This window comes from Rhinopithecus roxellana, chromosome 8 (genome assembly GCF_007565055.1).
Source record: "Rhinopithecus roxellana isolate Shanxi Qingling chromosome 8, ASM756505v1, whole genome shotgun sequence".
NCBI lineage: Eukaryota > Metazoa > Chordata > Mammalia > Primates > Cercopithecidae > Rhinopithecus > Rhinopithecus roxellana.
Window position 1 is genome coordinate 66,103,623 of NC_044556.1, and position 17,010 is coordinate 66,120,632.

The 17,010-nt window shown below is 36.8% G+C and overlaps 1 protein-coding gene across 2 annotated transcripts in view; it reads left to right on the plus strand.

The window, feature by feature from the left end:
• Positions 1-17,010, plus strand: part of ESRRG (estrogen related receptor gamma) — a 226,144-nt gene that overhangs the window by 28,386 nt on the left and 180,748 nt on the right. The gene's annotated exons all lie outside the window — the stretch shown is intronic.

Here is a 17,010-nt window from a genome sequence, read left to right on the forward strand (position 1 = left end):
CATAGTTGGGCTGTAAACACTGAGTTCAAAGATGTGGTCTGTTTTGTTTACCAAGTTATAGGCCTAAAACATGATAGGAATGAATGAGTGAATATATGGACAATGCTGGAGCCAAAACAGTGTTTAACAGAAACAAAAATTGGGCCAGGTGCAGCGGCTCACGCCTGTAATCCCAATACTTTGGGAGACCGAGCAGGTGGGTTGCTTGAGTCCAGGAGTTCAAGACCAGCCTGAGCAATATGGCGAAATTCTGTCTGTATTAACAACAAAAACAATTAGCCAGGTGTGGTGGTACGCACCTGTAATCCCTGCTACTCGGGGCTGAGGCAGGAGGATCAGTTGAGCCCAGAAGGTCAAGAGGCTTCTGTAAGGTCTGATCATGCCACTGCACCCCAGCCTGGGTGACAGAGTGAGACTATATGTCAAAAGAAATAAAAGAAAAAACAAAGAAAAAAAAAAAGAAAAGAAAAGAAAAAGAAAAAAGAAACACAAATTGACTGATTTCTCTTTTCTCCTTAGTTACCTTCAGTAGCTTCCCATTACCTACAAAGTGACATCTAATCTAGGTAGTGTGATATTTCAAAACTTCTGCAATCTGGCCCCAATGGGCTTCTGAACCCAGTTCTGATTCCATATCCCCTATAGTATACTTCCGAACCACACCCTCCTACATTCTCTGAGACTATTCCCTACTTTCTCACTTTTGGGGTCATCCTCCTTCACCCTAAAATGGCATTTTTCTTCCTTACTCACTGATATCCTTCTGATTCAATGCAAATAATTTTTATTTAATCTTGTTAAAATTCACAATGAGATATACCTTCCATTTAACAGCTTTAGCAACCAAGGCTTGCAGATACCATGTTAGAGTTTACCTTTAGCAAATGACAATGCTGGTGAACTCAAAACCAGGCCTTCCACTTAAAAATCTTATAATCATTATACTACTTCACCTAGTAGGTTTTTGGGTTTTGTTTTGTTTTGTCTTTCATAAAATAGTTTTTCTATGCTTAATGTTTTATTTCACAAATTCTTGAGATTGTATAAACAACACTTTTATTTAGGAAATGTATGATCCAACATTTAAAGTCCACAACTTTTTGTGTGTGTGAATTCATGGTTTGTTCATTTACTCAACAACCCAGGAACAGGGTTAAATAGAAATGTGAAACAGTTAATTCATAGTGGAAGGATGGAAATGTAAGTATGTACAATCATTTCTCCGTGTCTGTGGGTTTTGCATCTATGGATTTTACCAACTTCAGATAAAAAATTTCGGAAAAAAAGGATGGTTTTATCTGTACTGAACATGTACGGACTTTTTTTATTGTCATTATTCCCTAAACAATACAGTATAATGACTATTTACATGGCATTTACATTATATATGCTATTACAAATAATCCAGATGATTTAAAGTATATGGGACGATGTCCACAGGTTATATGCAAATATTACATCAATTTGTATGTGGGACTTGAGCAACTGTAGACTTTGGTATCTGAGGGGAGGTCCTGGAATGAATCCCCCATGGATACTGAGGGATAACTGCACATTAAAAAGGATGTTAAAGTTGGGTGTGGTGACTCATGCCTCTAATCCTAGCACTTTGGGAGGCCAAGGCAAGAGGATTGCTTGAGGCCAAGAGTTCAAGACCAACCTGGCCAACGTCACAAGATGCCATCTCTAGTTTTTTTTTAATTACACACACACAAAAAGATGTTAACTGTAATTATAGAAATAGGCTCATAGTATTATGAGCCTAAAGGAAGGAGTGTCAGGAAAGACTTGCTGAGGAAATAATAACCCAATTGTACTTTTACTGATGAATGGAAATTGTGCAGAAAGTGGAACCAAGGGTAAGAAAGTTGAATTCCAGAGAGAAGGAAAAACAGTGTGAAAAGCTGATTAGCATGGGGACTTACAAAGTGTTAAGCATTGCATGTATACAACCATGTGTTACTTATCAACGAGGATATGTTCTGGGAAATTTTTTGTTAGACAATTTCCTTACGTGAACATCCTAGAGTGTATTTACGCCAACCGAGATCGTATAGCCCACTACACACCTAGGCTATGTCATATAACCTAGAGGCTACAAATGTGTACAGCATGTTTCTGTGCTGAATAATGTAGGCAATTGTTACATAATAGTAAGTATTTGTGTATCTAAACATAAGGTACAGTAAAAATATAGTATAAAGGATAAAAAATGGTATACTTGTAGAAGACACTGAGCATGACTGGAACTTACAGGGCTGGAAATTGCCCTGGGTGAGTCAGTGAGTAAATGGTGAGTGAATGTGAAGGCCTGGGACATTACTGTATCCTACTGTAGACTTTATAAACACTCTACACTTAGGTGACAGTACATTTATTTTAAAATTTTCTTTGTTCAATAACAAATTAGCCATAGCTTACTGTAACTTTTTAACTTTATATAAACTGCTAAAATGTTAAACAACTTTTTGACTCTTTTCATCATAATACTTAGCTTTGAACACAAACATGCTGTACAGCTGTACCTTTTTTTCTTTATATTCTTACTCTGTAAGGTTTTTTCTATTTTTTAGATTTTTTTTTTACTTGTTAAACTCTTTTGTTAAAATATAGACACACACTCACTTGCCTAGGCCTACACAGGGTCAGGAGTATCCACATCACTGTTTTCCACCTCCACATCGAGTCCCACTGGAAGGTCTTCAGGGCAGTGGCATGCATGAAGCTGTCATCTCCTATGACAACAATGCGTTCTCCTGAAATACCTCCTGAAGGACCTGCCTGAGGCTGTTTTACAAGTAACTTTGTTTTTTTTTTTCGTAAATAGAAGGAGTACACTCTAAAATATGATTAAAAAGTATACTAAATACATAAACCAGTAATGTAGTCATCTATTATCATTATCAGTACAACATGTTGTACATAATTGTATGTGCTATACTTTTATATGACTGGCAGTGCAATGTGTTTGTTTACACCAGCATCACCAATAACATGTGAGTAATACATTGCACTATGACGTCACTAGGTGATAGGAATTTTTCAGCTCCATTATAATTATACAAGACCAGTGTCGTATTTGTGACCTGTTGTTGACTGACATGTTGTTACACGATGCATGATGGTTTAAGATACAAGGCTGAGGTTGAAGGGAAAGGCCGGGTCAGCTCAGGGAAGGCCCAGGTCTGGACACTCGGATTAAGAGACTTGGTATCCTGTAGCATGTGTGGAGCCATTGAAAGGGACGGATGGTGAACTTGGCCAGATTTGTCTTCAGGGATACACACAGTTTTATTATTCTACTGAAACCCCTTTTCAGGAAAACATGAATTAGCTGTATAATTATGTTGTTTCTCCTTAATACTAAATGCTATAAACTTTGTGTGTGTGAAAGTTAAAGGCAAGAAATGAGCCCTATGATTTATTTCCTTTCCTGCTAAGGAAAGTCATCTAGGTGTTACTACATCAGAAGCATTTGGCAAATTGGTGATGAAATCATTTTTCAATTTATTCCAGTTGCTATGCAAGTTTTCTTACCTGGTAGCCTCTTAGAAATTATGTATTTTTTTTGAAATGTATCATTTTACCTACTCAGGTTTTATATGTGGTATTTTTCTCCCTAATACGTTCTACTTTGTGTGTATATACTTTTAGCTTAACCGTATTTTGAAAAATCAAATGACTATCCTCTTTTTCTTATTTCTACTTCCTAAATTCTACATTTTTCTTTATTCTATACTCTATAGCATCTACTTCCTTGTTACAAAAGCCAAACCAAACCAAACAAAGAAAATGTTTAAGCCTACCTTGATTGACTTACACTGACACATTATGACTACTCACACATTGCAGATTTCCTAAAGCCATTTTATTATTGGACATATTTTGAGGGAAGAAAATGGCGAATGAAGGCAGGTTAGCTTTCTTTTCTTCCAAAATATACACATGAATGCATTTATGTTATGTTTACAGTTGCAAGGATTTTATAAGTTTTTAAAAACAGAATATGATAAACATTTTATCATTCAAGTCAGTGAAATATTTTTCACCGCAGGCCTTAGTTAAGAAAAGAGCTGGCCTAAGAGATGGAAATCTGGAGTTTGAATTGGGTTTTGCCTGTAATTCTGGGAGTCCTTCAGTAAGTCCTCTCACTTCCCTAGTCCATTGCATGTAAATGAGAGGTGGAAGTAAGCACTGATAAAAGAATATCCGGTTATTTATGATCTGGTACAGAGCATAGGAATCAAGGAAAACTTCTGGTAATGCATAGCTATTATGTTTAACTCATGGTTTAAAATTTTGTTTAGATTACCTTTTAGATACAATTTACAACCAGACATATTTTCTGTGCAGTTAGATGAGGTTTGACAAATCTGACCCATATAATTCATAAAACCACCAGCTTCCCTATGTTCCTCTCTAGGCAATCCCCACTCCTTGCTCCAGAAAAACCACTGTGATTTCTCTTATGATGATTAGTTTTCCTTGTTCTGGAACATCACAGAATTTTAGAGTATGTATGCTTTTGCATCTAGCTTGTTTTACTTGGCCAGGATGTTTTTAAGATCTAGCGATGTGATTGCATTTATCACAGTTCATTTCTTTTTGTCTTTGACGGGGATTCCTTTGAGCGCACACACACATGAAAACACACACACACACATACACACACACAGGTAAATATTTCATAATTTGTTTATTTGTTCATCAGTGATGGACATTTGATTTGTTTTCAGCTTAGGGCTAATATTATAAATAAAGCTGTGATACACATTCCTAAGCAGTTCTTTTTGTGGAGATATGTTTTCACTTGTAGTAAATATCTAGGAGTGGAAATGCTGTGATATGGTGTCCTTTTAACTTTATTAGAAACTTCCAAACATTTTTTTTCTGATGAGGTTGCGTCATTTTATACCCTCCCAGCAACATATGTGATTTTCAGTTGCTGCATATCTTCCTCAGCATTTATTGCTGTCAGTCTTATGAATTTTAGCCTCTCTTCTGTGTGTGAAGAACTGAAAATTTTCTTTAATTTGGAACTGAAATAGAAACTCTAAAAATTATGGAATACATGTTATAATTTAGGGATATCAGAATTAGCATATTCCTTATTGAATAATGAAAATCTTAAGAGTGTTGCCTTATATTTTTTCATCTGTATCATCTTTAATCAGTTACATTTGTTTATGACATCCATTGATGTTTTCATAGGGACTGTATAGATAATATGTGTGTGTGTGTAGTCATATTTATTCAGGTCTCAAGTTTTTTGTTTGTTTCAGTGTTATAAAACAGTTTATCTTCTTTCATAATCTCCCATATCTCTTAAAAATCCGGCTTTTATTACATCTAATAGTTGAAATCCAAATTTTTAAAAATCCAAAAAATCCCAACATTTTGGATTTTTAAAAAATGTGTTAAGATACTTCAAAGTCCAGCCATGGACTTTACATGTTAAAGTCCTCTCTATAAAAATATATTTATGGGTGATAATCAGACCTGTGATAAATATAAATTTTACATCACAGTCTCTCCAATTATTTCTGAAAGTGAGGGAATGATATTATGTAACCTAGCTAGTGTTCTATAATACTGGGTTAGAGAACAAAATGATAATTACTGTAATGGTCATAGAAAACTTAGGTAGTGAGCCAGTTGACTAAATGTGTAATCAAAACTCACCCCAGTATTCACATGGTACCTTTTTTGCATTTTGTAATGGATGCCTGTGGATCTTTATGTACTATTGCCTTTAGAGATAACAAATTTCCACAGACTTGGAGAGCAATAAAATACATTTAACACTAAATCTTTACTGAGCATAGTTTAATCTTTCTCTGATACAGAAAGCACTTTCTAATTTTATAGCTCTGAAGACTCATTATTGCAAATGCCAGTTATTATATTGACTAAGAGTAGAAGCAATGGTGAATCAAAAGGATGTGCTAATAGAATCTTAGATTGAGGGAAGTTAATGTGTGTTTACCCATATGCATCTCTCTATTTTAAGATATATGTAATTGTTTTCCATTTCTATTCCTCCTAGGTTTTTTCCCCAACCCTTCTCCACTCTTTCTGAATGTATACACCACTCTCTTGAGTTTCCTTACCTAAAATACAATTTCAGTTTTTCTCTATATGAAAGCGATGACAAAGTGATTTTACAGCTAGTTCTGAAAGTGACTAAACTTGACAACAATTGTATTTTATGACAACCTCTGCTTTCATGTCCCCGGCCTACTTTTATATCATCTTTTTTTTTTTTTTTTTTACCCCAAATATGAACAATTTCATATCTCTTCATTGGCTGAAAACAAATCCCCTTACCAGGAATACATTTTAAAGGAAGAGAGCCTGCTTCACATACGTCACCAGAGCCTTAACATCTTAACTCTGTAATATTCAATTTCTCACTCACTGAGAACCAAAGCCTTGTTTTTTGTAGTTTTATTTTTGTTTTGTTTTTGTGTGGTTTGTGTTCATAAAGGTTGGGGAAGAATTAGTATTATGGAACTAAACCAGATTAAGGGGGAATGTGAATTAGATTTGGTAACAGATGGTGCTGTGGAAATTAAAGGTTCTTTGCGAATGGAAGCGACAGCAGCTTGCCTCTGTTCTCTCTGTCTCTCGTTCGTGCACTTGATAGACGGGTATAAATCACAACAATCCTGTCTTGACAGCCAATTTCGAGAATTTGATCTGGTTAAAGACATGGCTTTCCTGCTCCACTCACCGAAACCTGCTTCTATTTTATTTTTACACGGCACCTTGTCATATTTAGAAAAGCAGGCTTGCCTGCTTCCTCTTAATGAAATTTTTTCTTAATTACAGTTTTAGCTCTTTAGTGTTAATTACTTTTTCATTCAGCCTGAATTTTCGTTATATCTCTCAGGGATTATTTTTTCTTTTTTTCTCACCCTTTTCACTCATGTATATTCTTTCGTTTTTTTTCCAAAGATCCTTTTCATTATCAGAAGTCGTTGTCAGAGGCACTATTTGAGACTCCTAATTACCAAAGTTATTATTTTTTAGGGAGAAAGACTTTCAGATGATGTAGTAAAGTTACCAAATCAGAAAAATTTTTTAAAGTGCCAGAAGCAATCACCAAAACTAGCACTGATTTCAACAAAATTTCACAAAAAGGTGAATGACAACACTTGTTTTCACCTAGTAAGGGCTGCAGAAATATCTGTTCTGTTGGCTAAAATAAATCCCATCATGTAAAAAGACATGGCCACAATGTGGCAGAACCACTTCATGCCTGCGTTGACCTTGGGGTGGTCTAGGGATTCCGAATTAAAATGCAATCTTCAGATGTGGGAGACGCTAAATGAGAGACCAGGAACACTGAACAAACTGCATGGATCCTTTGCATCCAGATTCTCAGATCTGACAAGCTTAGGGGCCAAGTACTAAGGTTGCCTCTTACAAATCCACATGGCATTTGGGCTTCCAACATATCAAGGAATGGGAAATAGAAGAGAGGGAAAAAATCACTCCAAAAATGAAGAGAAGATTCTTTGAGCGAGCAACTAACAGTTGGTAGAAATGAAGCTTCCTACTGGCAGTCAAATCAAATGTAGTAACAACTCAACAGCTCCCCGCTGCTTGCTGACAGCGTGGTGTCACACACTGGGACAAACATTCACTTAGACACTGATTGCAGGGAAGTGCCCTTCCGCCAACACCTCCCACCAAAAATGTAATGAGCAAAAAGAGAACCATTTCTAGGAAAAAACCCAGAGTCCCATTCCACAGCTCCCCTAAAATGATAACGTTTCTGTTTGTCTTTTTGTAGCCCACTGGGAGTGAGTGTTCAGTTGAATGTGGTTGCTGCAGTTTCATTGTTATGTAGCAAGTTGTTTCATTACTTATTCTCTTGCAACACACACACAGACATATACACAACACACACACACACACACACACACACACACACACACACACACACACGGGCCCTGGCATGCCCCTGAATGGTGACTCAGTGCAGTGGCAGCAAAGGAAATGAAAATTTGGGAGTTTGAAGAGTACTCCTTGGTGCAATAGTCCTTGCTCTCAAGGTCTAATCAGACTCACAAGCCAGTGTGTTTTTTATTTGAGTAGAATATATGGTTTTTAAAAATGGCCGGAGTTCTTTAAGAAGCATGTAGGCAAATACTCTCATTTTATAAATGAGAAAACTGAGAGTCAGTGTGGTACAATGACTTGGCTCCAGTTACACAGTGCCTAGATCCAGAGCTAGAACCCATGTCTAGTACTCTGTCAAATACTTCAAGAAGTCAGGGCTCCCTGGGAAAGGAGAGGAGAAGAAAAGCAGGCAGCAGAGACTCTGGTATAGTTCTTTTTTTTCAGCTGACTTTTTAGAATGGCAAATTATGTTTAGAAATTTTTCTCTGCATGTTTGTATTTCGACTTTTGAATGTGACAAATGACAAGCAGATCCTGATTTGAACTCTTGGCTTTTCAGTGGCTTCTACTGGCTTCACCGAATGCTATCTTGCTGCTGAATAATCCTTTAAAAAAAAAAAAAAAAAAAAAAAAATCCTGTCATGCTACAAAATAAATCCTTAGTCATTTCCATGGCTTGAATTAAATATATGTGCAGATATATGTTATTTTCCCTTGCCTGCAAATAGTGGCTTTTGTGTTTTAGCTTTACTTTCTCTTCAAGTAACTAGCTCAATGAAATGCTTATTTAAAAAGAGGATAGAGGAGGAATTTTTAGGATTAATAATTAGCTGAGTTCCTCTCCTCCCTGCCTCCCCACTGCTCTTCTGCTTCAGCTGGACAACACCTGATACCAACAATATAATGTCACCTCTGCTATAGATCACCCAAGACCAGCTGCATTTACATCCAGATGTTAACTACTGCAGACTAAGCTATTAAGGTAAAAATATAAATATAGTTTAACTGCTACCCAACAGATGGAGTTTATTATCTCTGATTGTACTGCAAATCTCCATCTAACACAGAAATTTTCATATGTGCTTGAAGCAACCTTTATTTCAACAATGATTTCCTAGCATTTAGATTTGCTCAACACTGTGATTCACTCAGTTGCAGAGTACCTTTTAGAGTTCCACTCTTGGTGAACTGACCTATGTCTGTGGAGGCAGCTGGTTTATTGGTCATTGTAATTGCTTTTACAAAACATTTTCTTAATGAGTAAAGAATGACATCAATACTATGATCTCCATATCCTTATATCAACTTCTGATAGCATTTGCATTTCCTGTTTCAGTATAGCAGAGAATAGGAAAGGGACATTCAGGAAGCCTGAGCTTTCATTGACCTCGATTTGATTTGTGAACTCCATCGCTGGAGTGTCTGTGAGTAAAGCATCTATATTCAATTGTAATTTGTAAAGATCAGTGCATAGACTTTCTATGAGTTGAATGTCTGTTTATTTCTTCTCTAGCGCGGTGCTGTGGGAAGGTCTTCATTTAGCTGTCAGTCCCCTTCTGTTGTGTCGAGTTCTCTTCGGTGAGCTCCTTGACTGCTTGAAAACAGAATTGTCTGAACACAAGCAAACTTTATTGATCCATATTTCTGTTTGAAAGACCAGAGATTTGTAGAAGTAGGAGACTATTGCTTTCCCCTAGAAAGCTTACTACAGAGGAGGTCTGCTCATGGCATAGTAAATCTCTAATACCGAATAAATGTTACATTCAGCATATATTGTAAGCTTCATTTTAATGATTTATCTTGGGTACTTTTTTTTTTTTTTTAATCTCATAGAAACCTTTCGTTTTAGTAGTGGTCCCCACCCATTGCCTAGGGCCGTTAGACTCTACCCTGGGCATAGTGACCTGGTCAATACTGGGACATCTACTGCGCAAATGGTTCAGTGTAGCACACTGTTCAAAAGCCCTGCTGTCTTTAGGCTTTTGGTTCACAGAAGAGTAAATTGTGTAAAGTAAGAAATATTTTCAGGGATCGGAGACAAAATGCTTGTTTTTCCATCTGCTGTGCATCTTTGTTTCTGTCTAGGAGGTTTTCGAGATTCTCTCTTCCGATCCATTGGTGTCATGTAGTTGAGCAGTTGTGAAGATATAGTTAATTAAGCTGCATTAGGGCAAATATACACACTTGTTAAAACACTTAATTTGCCTCAATAATATTGATTACATGGCAGAAGTTTGTTTAAACTAAATGGTATTTCCCCCCTACTGTTATAGTTTTTGAATGCAATCTGTATAATAGCTAATAGCCATCATCAGTTAAATATCATGTTAGTTATAAAGTAATGTCATAAGAATTGATTTGGACTTGGCAGTGGAAGAGAGCTCTCCCTTCAAAGCCGATGTAGATGATTAGCCAGAGTTTTAAGCAGAATCATGGTTCATATAAACTGTGTATATTTTATAGACTTATAACTGCTCTATAGTACATGAGTGCCCATTATATTAAAGAAAAGCTCAGACAGTTAATTATGCAAAACATCATGTATGCAATTACTCGACATTATTATGCATTTAACAGTTTTATTGATTTGTCAGTAGCTCACTTACTGTATTTAGAGCCATAAACAAGAGATGCTCACCCCCAGATTGAAATAGGTCCAAGAAAACAAGCTAAGGATAAATTGCACTACTAAGCGCCTCTGCATCAGATCGAATCCTTAAATACAGAAACTGTCAACAATCATAATGTGCAACACATTGTGATATCACAGGACCATTTCTTTTCCCATTAATAAAGTTTATCAACCAGGAAGCATAAGAAATCACCTGGCAATACAAATTGAAGCAACTGCAATTTCCTACATCTAAAATAGTCTGGATGACTTAAGGAAATCAGCAGTCACTTCCAGCTTGCACAGCATAGTAAAATGGGATGCTGCTGTGTCCACAGACACTTACACCACATACATACTTACAACGCCCCTAGTCCCCATTAGTTTAGTCGATTTTATTAGTGCATTTCTCTTGCCATTTTTCTGGACTTCCATTGCAAGGAATGAATTGTCTCCATTTCCAAATCCCTTAGATTTCGCAGGAGTGAAGACATAGGATTCTATCGGTATCTTTATATGTCAGATTGAGTGACAAACCATCCCGGTTTACTTGGGATTCAGGGGTATCCAGGACATGGGATTTTACTGCTAAAACCAGGATAGTTGACCAACCTAATATTAGAAAATATTAAATAAGAAAGGACCATTGAACTCTACAACCCTAAAAGCAGATATGGTTTCAGTGAGGTCCTGCTGTTAAGAGTTTGGTCAGTAGGTATGAAGTTATAATGCATGGGACACTTTTATTTCAATGATCAGCCAGAAATGAGTTGAAGGTCTTGGTTACTTGTACTGAATTTCCTTTTTGCTTGCAGCAGAGAGCCTTTTACAGAGTTGGGAGAGCTTTCAGCTCTGATTTTTCTTTTTAGGGGGCTGGCTCCATATCTCCACATTACATAGCTCTATCTCTTGTCAGCAACTCAGGCACCAGCTTTGAGGGCAGCTGTTTTATTATTCTTGTTCTTCATGGAGTAAGCTAGAGAGAGTCTTTTGGACTAAATGCATAAGTTAGTTGTTCAAAGAATCAAGAAGTAGCATTACTAAATCTAACTCATTGTGATCCTGATATACAGAAATCCATTCTATTAGATAGGACTCAATGTTTGTTAAAGCAGGCCTTAAAATTGTACAGAAGCATATGTGCATAAGTTGCCCATGTGTTTTTATCTTTCTGAGCGTGTGGACCAGGATTCACAATTCTTCCTTTACAATTAATGATCTCCTTCCATTAGGTTAACCAGGCAGACCTTAAGATATTTCCTATTAAAAGAAAAAATCCTTTCTCTTCTTTTTCCAACTAAGCCAGTGTACCTTAATGCAATGATGATATGTTAGACCCAGCAGTTGTCAAAGCATCGTATTACTGTGATGCCATAATGACACCCTGTCTCTGTAAAGTAGTCATGTTTTCTCAAATCACACGTTGCACCGTTGATTTCTGACATGACACTTCATTCGGTTGCTTTCCCTTTCTTCAGCATCACCATTCTCTGACAATAGCAGCTGGTGCCCATTTTGTTACTAAGTGATTCACATTTTGCCACTTTACGAGAGTGCAATTAGTTGAAGCAGGGAGAAAAAAAGCTCATTGTAAAGTAGCGTGCTTGAAGTTGTAACTCAGTCTGCCATGGGAGCTGCTGGGGTCATGGGCTCTGAAGCCTGTACCTCCGGGAGCTGCAGCATTAGTCTAGAGGTTTCTTCGAAAAGCATAAAACACACACACACACACACACACACACACACACACACACACAATAGGCTATTAAGAGCTTTTTATTTTTTTAAACACAAATACGTAAATATTTAATCTGGTAATTTCAGAACATAGAAAATCAACCAATCACCATAGATTCATTTTTGTTTTGAATCAGTAGTGATTTTGATAACCTTCTTTTCCGTCCCTGAAATTATGTGATTCCAGTGAATCACACAGGAGCTGGGGACTCTTCTTATCTCTGTATTTGTATGTAAACTTGGAGGTTTGCTGCATTGTGTCCTTATACAAAAATATTGGAAATAAATTTTTAAAGCATTTGAAATTTATAAAGATGGTGATTACCTTTCCAGGCCCTTAAGGATGACAAAGAAGAAAAGAAAATATGTTAAGTTCTTCAGTTGCCATTTCTTTAGCCTACCAAAGGGTTTATTATTGGTATAGATATAGTAAAAGTGTCAGAAGATCTTGCCTTAGTATATAACAAACGAGAAGATCTAAGATGATCCGTACACACATTCCTTAGGAGAATTTTATGCACCCATTTTCCCATTTATTTCTCCATTTGTTTTGGGGGGAAATACAGTAGCAAATGAATTCAAGATCTGTGTAAAATTCACATGATGAAATACAGCTGCTTGTTAAGAACTTGTATTTCGGTGAAAGGGTTAATAATGCATAACCCTATGGAACATTATTGTTATACCAGTGTTTAACAAATGAAAGTACTGGCTGAGCTTCAGACCTTCCATTGAAATGTAGAGCACTTTGAACATCAGCACGTGCATGTGGAGATTCAAACTCCTGACAGTTCATTCACGATCACACATTTACCTGGATGTAGGTAAACTCTCCAAAAACAATTATTAATCCAAAAATAATTACAATGTAAATTGAACATTAACTTACAGATTATCCTTTTTTCCCCTACAGCAGCAACTTTAATTGATTCTTATTCTTTCTTTCTCTCACTCTATGTGCACACATATACACACCATTAATGAACTTTCAAAAATTACATCTTTAAATAGTCAAACAACTAAGACATTTTGTTTGGCTGATCCTTTGTATCTAACACCAAAGATAATTTTTACCCTTGCTGACCCTAAGCAGGGCTAGGAAAAGACTTCCTAGGCTGAAGCATGATCATCAGAATTATTTGATGCTGTATCTCAAACTGTGCTGAAATGCTTTTTAAAGCCCTGAAATTTCAGGTAGCTGTTAAATTCCTCAAACCTAGTGTCTCGTATAGAAACTAAAGTTTATTCTTGACATTGTTATTTCCCCCTCCAGTTTATTCTCAGGGGGTTCATTCCAAGGTTTTGGGAAGGGAGCTACCTGGTCTTACTCCCTGTTCATCTCACCATTTCTCTTAAAATAATGATAGTAACCATACTAACGCTTTAAAATAAATATTTCCCACATATTTCGACACATGTTATTTCTATTCATAATTCTTAACTAAATTTAGATTTTTATTAATCCAATGTGACTTAAAATTTCTGCATTAACAGCACAATGTGGAATTGGGCTTATTCTCTTTGGCTACAGATAAAGCCATCATTTTGAAAATGGCTCTTTCTGACAAAAAGGTGTTCTTTTGAAATAAAGTCCTATTCACTACATTCCTCTTAGAGTTAATGTGAATTTTAGTGCCTCTAATTTTAGATTGAAGTGAAGTCTAGAATAAAACCCACCAGCTGACAATTGAATTTATAGATAGTTGTGAATATTTCAGGCTTGAATAATAGAGCTGTAGAATTTCAGAGACAGAGAGGCAGAGAATTAAAACTCACTGTAGTTTTAGGTTATAATATAATAGTGTCTAGGAAGTGTTCAGTGTAATGAGCTAAGTAGTAATTAGGAGACAACTGTGTTCTTTCAGGGATTCTGTTTAGGCATCACTGCAAACCCTGGGTGGGTGATGCAATAGGGCAGACCTGCAGCCAGCACAGTGGCTCCTTCAGCCCTTTTCCACTTATACATGGGCTGTGGATGTAATTGCTGAGAAATAAAAGCAGTAGATCTCTGCATGCCACCTCTACCTTGCTTGCTTGCTTATTTATTAAAATTGAGTAAATAAACACCATTAAAAACTCTGTTGTCCTCGAGACATCTCTGCTCTGGACCTTGGAGTCAGGCCTGAGTTCGGATTCAGGCTGCACTGCTTCCTAGCTGTATGACCCTCAGCAAAGTTTGAAAGGTCTGAGGCTCGGTTTCCTAAAGAGAAATGCCTCCCTTACAAAGTTATCTTGGGGATTCAATGAGGGGTAATATTTGTAAAGTGCTCAGCTCAGTGCCTGGCACATAATAAGCACTTGATAAATGGCAATTCTGACTTTTACGATTTCCACGGGGCAAAAGATATTAATTAAGGAAACACTTCGTGGTAGGGCAAAAACATGCACAACCTGCAGCACAAACCCAGTTGGTTCACTTTCATTTATGGCTCCAGTGGCCAGACCTTGTTTAGGAGAAGGTATTTCTTCTGTTTCAAGGACCTCTCTGGCAGCTCGTGCCTCCTGAATTTCCTTGTTTTTTTCCAGCCTATTGCCAAGTTATGGTGTGAGATTTTGGATGAAACAGCTTGCTGGAGAGTCCCTATTTTTCAGGGACTTTAACAACATGCATTTGACACATAAATATTTGATGGTTTAGCAAATAACTGATCCGTAAATAGGAGGGCAATTTCTGGCCTCGTTCTTTAAATCAAGAGTTCTGCAAATTTTACAAGTCCATGAGGAAGAGCCTGAATAAAAGAAAACTGGGGTGAAAGTGACCATGGAAGATACAGGAAAAGAGAGAGAGGAAAAAAGAATTTTTAAAAAGAGGGCCTGAAGATCAAACAGCCCCAAGCAACTCTCCTCTGGATGAAAAAAAAATTAAATAAAGAAATGGTGCCTTGTAGGCAGATGGTGAAAAAGAGTTAATTGTCATAGCTGTGAGAAATTCAGTGCTGGAGAGAGGAAAGGGGAGCAAGCATGGTTTAGTACCCTAATAACTTCTAACTCTAGTCTAAGATCATAATGTATGTGCGCGCAGTCCAGTAATTATAAGGTAATAAGTGAAGTGGTGGTGTAAGTGCTCTAAATTAAAAGGAATTCACAGGGCTGCTGTAAGTCAGTGCCGACCCGCTTTCTTTCAAACGTTGACTTGAGGAAAGTGCTTAGCCCAGAGTGCTAGGGAGACAAGGAGAGCGATCTATTAATTACAACGTTCATTAACAGTGACGGGTACAAGGCAGCAGATGCAGAAGAGAGAGGACGCCGTAGTTCAGGCTGGCGAGGGGGATATTTTTTTCTTTCGCTAGTTCTTTAGGACAACACAAGTGGGTGGACGAAAGCACGAAGGTATTTTGGTGGCTTTTTCCTTCCTATTTGCTTTCTTCACATCCTGATACTGCTTGACTTCAGAAAGCTGTGCAAGATTTTCTCAAAGTGAAATATCTTTGGTAAGAGGCAGATCTTGCCTCAATGCTTTGCTCCTGAGACCGCCTTCTTGGAACAGTTAAGTGAAACTTCCTGCCAGAAAAGTTGCATATTTTTCTTCATTTTAAAGTAACCGAACAATGGAGTACCTGGAGGAGAGCATGAAATTTGTGCAATGATCAAAAATCGTTAGATTTATAGTAAAAGAGATAACTGCATCGCTTTGGTTATCCTGTGACGAGTCCCCCAAATTCTAGTGAATGACCATTACCCAGAGGGATTCCCATAAATCAGCTTTCCACTGGGAAGCAATTATCTAAGTCCCTTTCTTGACTGTCACCTCTTCTTTCTATAGTGGGCTCTCGGAAGCTTCTTAGAGATTTTGCTAAACAAGGTTTTGCACAATGGCTAAATAAAAAGAAAATAGGACCAATTATATCTTTTTATCTAATTACCTTTCCAGAAATTCGGTCACTTGTGAGACCAACAAAGAAAGAGGGATGAAGTGTTTCTTCTAGATAAGAGAAACAGTGTGCCAGATTACATGCTTCATCATTTTTCCTTTTAGGAGGTATAATGTTAAATGACAAAAAGAAGTGGGGGAAGGACCATCACAAATATATTTTTTAGGACAAAATTTGATACATTTCTACTTTACTGAATATAAATATAACATCAGATTTTGTAACATCAGATAATATAATATCAGATTTGTGGACTCACAGGTATACTGAAGGCTCAAATGGCTTTTACTGATTCATCTCTTAAATAATGGCATATCACACATAAGAACACATGCACACATTTATTAATCAATGCTAGTGATCAGTCACTAAGTTTTGCAGGCTCTAGGAAATAATCTTTAAATATTGGCGTTAATTTTATACTTTATGTCTTTCTATATTGCCAAATGGCTATGAAATAGAGCAATTTAAATAAAGAAACAAAGTGATTGAGGATATATTCCCTATGTGTTTTAGTCAGATCAATAAAAGACACAGTTATGCTTATGGAAGCGTGCTGACAAACAGTAATTACAGAGCTGAGAATCATCTGTTCAGTCTTGAAAATAAAAGTTTTATTCCACTCATAATAAAATGATTGCAGCATCAGAATAAGGAAGGAAAGGTAGACTGAGGATAAATACAATTTTAGAAATGGTATAGACTTTGCAAATCACCACCTCTTCCATTGATAAATTTAGAATCTAGAGTTGATTTAGATATTGACACTGGTTCTCCAAGAGAAAGGTAAAATAAAAGCAATTGGACCCTTTAGAGCTTTTGTCTATGGCCTGTCTGGGCCCTTTGTTGTAACCCTGTCATGCCCTTATGCTGATTACCTTCTTG